General features: G+C 30.2%; 2 protein-coding genes across 4 annotated transcripts in view; one reads left to right on the top strand and one right to left on the bottom strand.

Annotated features, from left to right (window-relative positions):
* LOC145325837 (pre-rRNA 2'-O-ribose RNA methyltransferase FTSJ3) overlaps positions 1 to 7056 on the top strand; it is a 197915-nt gene that overhangs the window by 14473 nt on the left and 176386 nt on the right. The gene's annotated exons all lie outside the window — the stretch shown is intronic.
* LOC145325836 (uncharacterized) overlaps positions 1 to 7056 on the bottom strand; it is a 238290-nt gene that overhangs the window by 73157 nt on the left and 158077 nt on the right. The window lies entirely within an intron of this gene.

Raw genomic sequence — 7056 nt, 5'->3', positions numbered from 1 at the left:
GATATTTTTTAAACACAAGAAACAATAAAGCATTTTTAACTGCATTGTTTTGAAGTTTATAAACAGATTGAAGCATATTTGTTCATAATTTTTCGTTCTTTACATGTTATGTAAGTATCACTATTTTCATTGTAGTATCTATTGTATATATTCTATGAACATTATCCTTTTTTTTTGTCAATTCTATTGGTTGAGGTTTTGAGGTTAAGCTTCCCAATTAGTCAATTTTTGAGACTTGTGATTGGCTAGTTTAATAGTTACAATTAAGTGTTACCTGTAAAAAATAATACGTTAGGCCATTTTTATTATTTTTGTTTTTTTTACTTTTTTCAATTTTGCTTACAATGGATTCGTAATATTTTTCTGATTCTAAAGGTATATATGAACCCATATTTTTTATGCCTGTGGGAGATTATATTTTACTTCAAAGTTTTGATTAAACCGAGGTTAAAAATTGATTTCTTCAATAATTACTCAACAGAATTTTAAAAGTAAGGTGTCAAATTAAAGATCTTACTATTTTTGTTCATACTGGCCATACCTTAAAACCGACTTAATTATTTTTTTTAAAAACTTAAATTACTTAGAAAATAAGAGGTCTACAAAAAAAACCGATTGCATATCTGAATTCTATGAAAAATTTTACATCTACTACTTACTAAAAGAACCGGCTAGCCATCTTAAATAAAAAGTGAAAAAGTTGATACGCCTTCTTTGAAGAATTTTTTGTTTGTTTTTGGTCACGGAAAGAATTTTGTCATTTTAATTTTTAATTTAAAGATGTTTTTAGGTTTTTGTTTTAAATAGATAGTTTCTTTTTTAAAGTTCCGACCGTTTGGCTGTTTTACTTTTCTACTTTTGGAAGTTGTCATCCTTGTAACTACATATAATTAATGAAATTATACATATCAGGAAGGGAGGGTAATTGGACTGTTTATTAAGTTAGTCCCCAAAGGTTTTATTATTCGTTGGGGACTTTATTTAAACTTTTATTGATTAGTTATTAAGTTGAGTGTGCAAACGTTTCAACCACTAATTATAATATACAGAAGGGGTAATTTTGTGTATTATCACAGGAAATGTACATCAATTTATCGGCCATTGTCTCATCCCTTTAGACTCCTGTATACATATACTTTTAGTTTTCTTAAGAACATAATTTTCGTGAAAGGTTTTATATTCATATGTCACAAAAATTAGATAGAAAACGAAGAATCTTTATTGTAAAGTAATAGGATCTTTGTCAGTATGTCTGTCTGTACTAAAGGATCTCGCCAACCGCTGAACCGATATGGTTCTCCTTTACAGCTTCTCATATGCCCTTAGATGGTTTATAACTATTTTTGGGGGAGGGTACCATCACCCTTTCAAGAGAAATCGCCTCTAGCATAAAATTATACTTTCCCTCCAAAATAATTTTCAATGTAAAAGTAAAAAGAGAGGGGGAGCGCCTTCCCCCCCCCCACAAAAAAAAATTCTTTTTCAATCTGAAATAAAAATAAGTTGAAGAAATTAACTCCCCCCTCACCCCCACCCCTAAGTGACCCTAGAGGCCTCTAGGTGCGTAGCCGCTAGTAAATAATGAAAGAATATAATTTTTGTTTTTTTAGGAACATAATTTTCGTGATGTGACAATAATTAGATAGATATACATATAAGAATGAAAACATCCATAAGAAGCGAAGCACAAAAATCATGGATGGAAATACAGACAAGGAGATTTGAAGAGCATTTGTTGAAATCAAGAATAAATTTAATGGAGAGAAAAATTTATAAAACCTTTCTCACGTATTTTTTTTTTAAATTTTGTAAAAAGAAAATCATATATCACCCACTTCGTATCCTACGGACATACAGATGGATATCTCGGGGCAAAGAGTAGCTTCGCTACTAAAAACTAAGATAAGGCTCCTATTATATAAGGTAGTAATGATGATATATAAAATTACCCCTTCTTTAGATTGCATTTAGCGGTTTAAACGTGAGGACACTCAACTTTATGAACCAATTAATTAAAATTCAATAAAAATCCCCAAAGTAATAAAGCCAATGAATAAGAAACCTTTATTACAAAATTAGAGGACTAGTGTAATAAACAGACCAATGTCTCCTCCCTCCCTGGTTTATTTGTCTATCTTTGCAATGATTAAATTAACAGTGGGCATTTTAGAGAGTAATTTCATTAAATAATCAAAAGTATTTTTACAGAACAACTAATAAAAATAGCTTTATGTAGCGAATCTACGCTATTTTTCACTTTGTCTTTCCGTCTGAAGCCAGTGTTACACTGGAGACCACTATTTTGAATGCCCAAAGGGCCATACAATGGGACAGCTGAAAGTGTTATGTGTGACGTCATAAAAGTCTATTAGCCATCTCTTTTTTAGGGGTTTCCTTTCCCACTTCTCCTCTCATCCTTCCTTTTTAGACGTATTTTTATGACTTCATACATGGAACTTTCCGTAAATTCCAAAAATGCATTGTGAAAAAATGCTATTTTTCTTTTGACATACTGTCTGCTTGAATTACTAGCTTGAATGACAAAACACTCCCCACCCAAAAATTTCGCCCCCTATTGAGATAATTTTAAAATCTAATTTGCACAATAATTTTTATTCATTTAGACCTGCTTAATTTTTCTGGAGTTTTAGCAGGGATCTAATATTTGGCTTTAACTCTGTTGGGTTACTTAAATCGTTGGTTCAAGGATTAATACGTTTAACACCATTTAATTATCTTATCCATGTTCTTATCCCTTTAGAGATCCGTAAAAATGATAAAAGAAGGAGAAAGGGTGTGAATAAGAAAAAAATGAGATACATACTGACGTACAGACATTGTCAGATAAAGAGTAGCTGCGCTGCTAATGTATAATCATGTTTTTAAATTTAGCATATCAAAATTCTAGCAATAATCAATTAGTGAGTGCTACAGACTAACGTACAGACGTACAGACATAGGGAGATATAGAGTAGCTTCGCTACTAATGTATAATTATATTTTTTAAAATCTAAATATGAAATTTTCCTTGATATCTCCATCAAATTGTTCCTCTCCTCTAACAATACTCAATAATAACCTAAAATATAGAAATAAATTATTAAAGTGCAGAAACTGTCTCAGTGATTGCTTATTTGTTTTATTTGGATACTGAATTCCACTCAACGTGTCAGCGAGCATTGATATGTCAAACCCTGCAGGGCTATTATGTAACCAATGTAACCTAACATTACCTTTTAATAGGGTCTCCAAATGTCTGGCCCCACTAGCCCATTTGCATTCATATTCCCTTCTATCGAAATATGTTATAAATATATTATTGCTGCACTACTTAAGAATATTATTATAGATCTTAAGGGATAAGACAATGAGTGTTAAATTTATTTACAATATAAATGCCTGATAAAAATTTTAATTACTCTTTATGTGGATTAAATCATAGGTTGAAAAGTTTGGACAATACATTTTTTGAAAATAACCTTAAAATTTAACAAAGGGAAACCAAAGTTTTAAAGCCAATAATTAAGATAAAACTTTGGGTACAAGTGAAATTTACAATCCAATGTCCCCTCCCTCCCTTAATAAATAGATGACACTCAAAAAAAATAAAAATGAAACCCAAAATTTATATAAATTATCTTTTAATTGACATAAATAAAACTTTTTATATGATAAACTTATAAATAAACTTAACTTAGTTTAAAATTTCACGTTTGAAGTAGAAAAGCTGCCTAATAAATTCAAGTAATAATAAAGTCCGATTTTTAAAAAGTCCATTTAAAACATGCAGAATTTTAACATTTTTTTGTTTGATAAGATTATTCTATTCATCTGATTATGAACAATTGATTCCCAGGACAACAAGCTACACTATTGATATTCTACTTATTTTGATTTTGACACTTTACAAGTGTTCTTGTACGTTTGTTCTACCGTTCAATTTTAGAGCTTCACTTTTTATGGATGTTGTCATCCTTGTTTTTATAAACAAAATTGCAATAACACACCATAACGGCCAATAGACACTCAGCTGAATGAACCAACTAAAACAAAATTCCTCAAAAGTTATTAAGCCAACTCATAAGATAACTTTGTTATAAAACTTTGGGGAATAGTGTAGTAAACAGTCCAATATCCCCTCCCTTCCTTTCTGATACCTGACCTGATAACCAGGGAAGTTAATGGAGATATTAAAAATCATGGCTGCGCTACTTATAAACATAATTGTCCATGTTATAATAAGAACCCGCATATAAGCTTTATAAGTAGAGACAGTAAATCATAATATTTCAACATCAAAAGTGTTTTTGTAAATCAACAAAAAATTAACTTTACTAGCACATAAACCCTTTGGTTACTCCTTTAATTTCAAGTTTAGTATGATAATTCCTTTAACAGTTTTTATAATTTAAAAATCACAGCAACTCTATAATTATGTGTCAGTACGTCCATTAAAAGCATAAAGATTTTTTTAAAAAAACGTATCTATATAGTGATTCTCTCTCTTTCTCTCTCTCTATATATATATATACCTCTCTATCTATCTCTCTATCTATCTCTCTCCTTCGCTCTTTCTATCTATCTATCTCTTTTCTTCCTTTTTCTGACTTTCTTGCTGAAAAAAACAAACACCAAACTCCTTTAAAAACTCTTAAACTTTTCATCATCTAATTAATTGTTGAGAAATTTGAAGAACTAAGTTAAATCAGGGATCTAAAGGGATAAGACAATGGCTATTAATTTTATGTACATACCCAAAAAGATAATTCTTTCTGTAGATTAAAATTAATGGTTGAACGTTAGTACACTCATCTTGTTAAACCAACCAAACAAAATTAAGTTAAAGTCACTAAAAAGTTGTTAAACTAGCGTTATTATAGAACTTTGGGGACTAGTGTAATAAAAAGCCAAATGTCCCCTCCCTCTCTGGAAATTTGAAGGGCAAAGTCAAGTCGCTGTTATGATTTTAATTGACTTTAAGTGTTTGTATACTTTTTAAAATCTTTTAATCAATTAACTAAATTTTTTGCAGTCTGTCTTTAATTTGCATACTATTGTTATGTTAAAAGCGTTATATTAAAATGAAACCGCTGGACCGATATGCCTGCCTTTTATACCCTGGATACCCCCCCCCAAAAAAAAAAAAAATTTTCATTTCAAAACTAAAGTTTAAAGAATTCAAAATTCAAAAGAAACCAAAAAGAATACTATTTCTCGTATTCATTCAAATCCGGTGGATAGAAACCGGTTCTCATCAATACGAAAAAACTATGTCATCGTATTATATCCAGTTTTCTACGAATATAGAAATGTACAATCATAAGATTAAAACCAGTTTTTTTAGCCGTTGCCTTCGGCACCTCTGGGCTAAAAAAACTAGTTTTAATCTTATAATTGTACATTCTATGTCCGCGGAAAGCCGTTTATAATACGATACGAGAAATAACTATTAAAGAACGTATGCTAACTTTTGTGATTTTGTTTTAACCGATTCGAGACGAGCTCTCAATATTCAAAGTTTTGATTCACAGGGGTTCAACAAAATAGATTTTTTCAATAATTAAAAACTTAAATTATTCAAAAATAAGAGGTTTACAAAAAACGATTGCACATCTAAATTTTATGGATCATTTTACTTCTACTACTTGCTAAAAGCACTGACTAGCTATTTTTAAAAAATCATAAAAGTTAGGACACGTTCTTTATTATTTACTTGAATAAACTACCTAGCTCCTGTTAACATTATATAATTTTCAAAAGAATAAAATAACAATGTTATTTATTATTTGTTATTTAAACAACCTAATCAAAAATATGGTAAGAATATTAAAACAATGAAACAACAAAGATGACAACATCAATAAAATTGAAGCTTTAAATCAAACATTACCAATATAGGCTATTTTAATGTTTATTATGAAAGAAACAAAATATTTCAAAGCAGATTTGATAAAAAAAAAACTTTGAATCAAAATTTGTTATGTGAATAATCTCAGGGAGTGAGGGAGGGGACAATGGATTGAATATTCAATTTTTAAGGAGTCTCAGACTTTGGGGACTGGCTTAAAGGGAATGTGCACGAATACAGCAGATTCTTACTGATTTTGGGGACTTGCGCATCAATGCCCCGCTAACTAGCTGAGCTAGCTTTGAATATGCAGACAAAAATGTTTGTTATTTATCGCTGGTTTTAACAAATATTTTTTCCCAAGAAAATGTCATTTCATGTATAGAAACTCTACTGTGATATTTATGTATTAAATAATCTAAGAACCGCTTGAATTTAGGGGCCTGTTATAAATATATCAGAAGGGTTGAGGTAGTTCTAAACAAGATTAGAACTAATTTTGTTCTAAATTAGGTTACCATGATCCCTTTACAATTTTGGTAAAATTTTCCTGATAAATCTGGTTTTCATTGCTTTTCAGCGAACCCTCTTAAATTGAATTAATTGCCTATTGTCCCCTCCCTTACTCCCTGGAATAATCTTCAAGGACGAGGGAACATTGGGCTATTTATTGTATAACTAGTCCCTAAACTTTAATTATCACGTTTTCTTATTCGCTAGGTTCAGAAATTCGAGGACTTTGAGTGTAATTTTATAGGTTGGATTATTTAGTTGAGTGTTCAAACTTTTCAACCACAAATTGTAATCTACAGAATGGGTTATTATGTGTATCATCTTAGGAAATGTACAGTTATGCCTTATGGGCCAATGTCTTATCTCTTTAATCCCCGAAAATCTTGTCAATGAGGCAATCATGAAATGGCTTAATCAAAAAATAGACAGACGGAAGGACAGTAATTGTAGAAAAATTCTAGAACAAAAAAGAAAATTTGTTACATAAACTAGTAATTAATAATTTCTTAAGATAAAAAATTACTTATTATAATAAAACAAGGATGACAACGTACACAATTAAGCGTGGCTCAACTATTTATATATCCAGACAAACGTACATCAATGGTTTGAGAAGGACCGAGGCCTTGAGAAGGACCGAGGCCTTGTTTTTTCAGAAATCGCCATTTCCATAAATATATGCAATAAGATTATAC

Source organism: Acartia tonsa, chromosome 8, assembly GCF_053477335.1.
Source record: "Acartia tonsa isolate MP-2025a chromosome 8, ASM5347733v1, whole genome shotgun sequence".
In the NCBI taxonomy this organism is placed as follows: domain Eukaryota; kingdom Metazoa; phylum Arthropoda; class Copepoda; order Calanoida; family Acartiidae; genus Acartia; species Acartia tonsa.
This window is presented reverse-complemented; position numbering and strand designations above follow the sequence as displayed.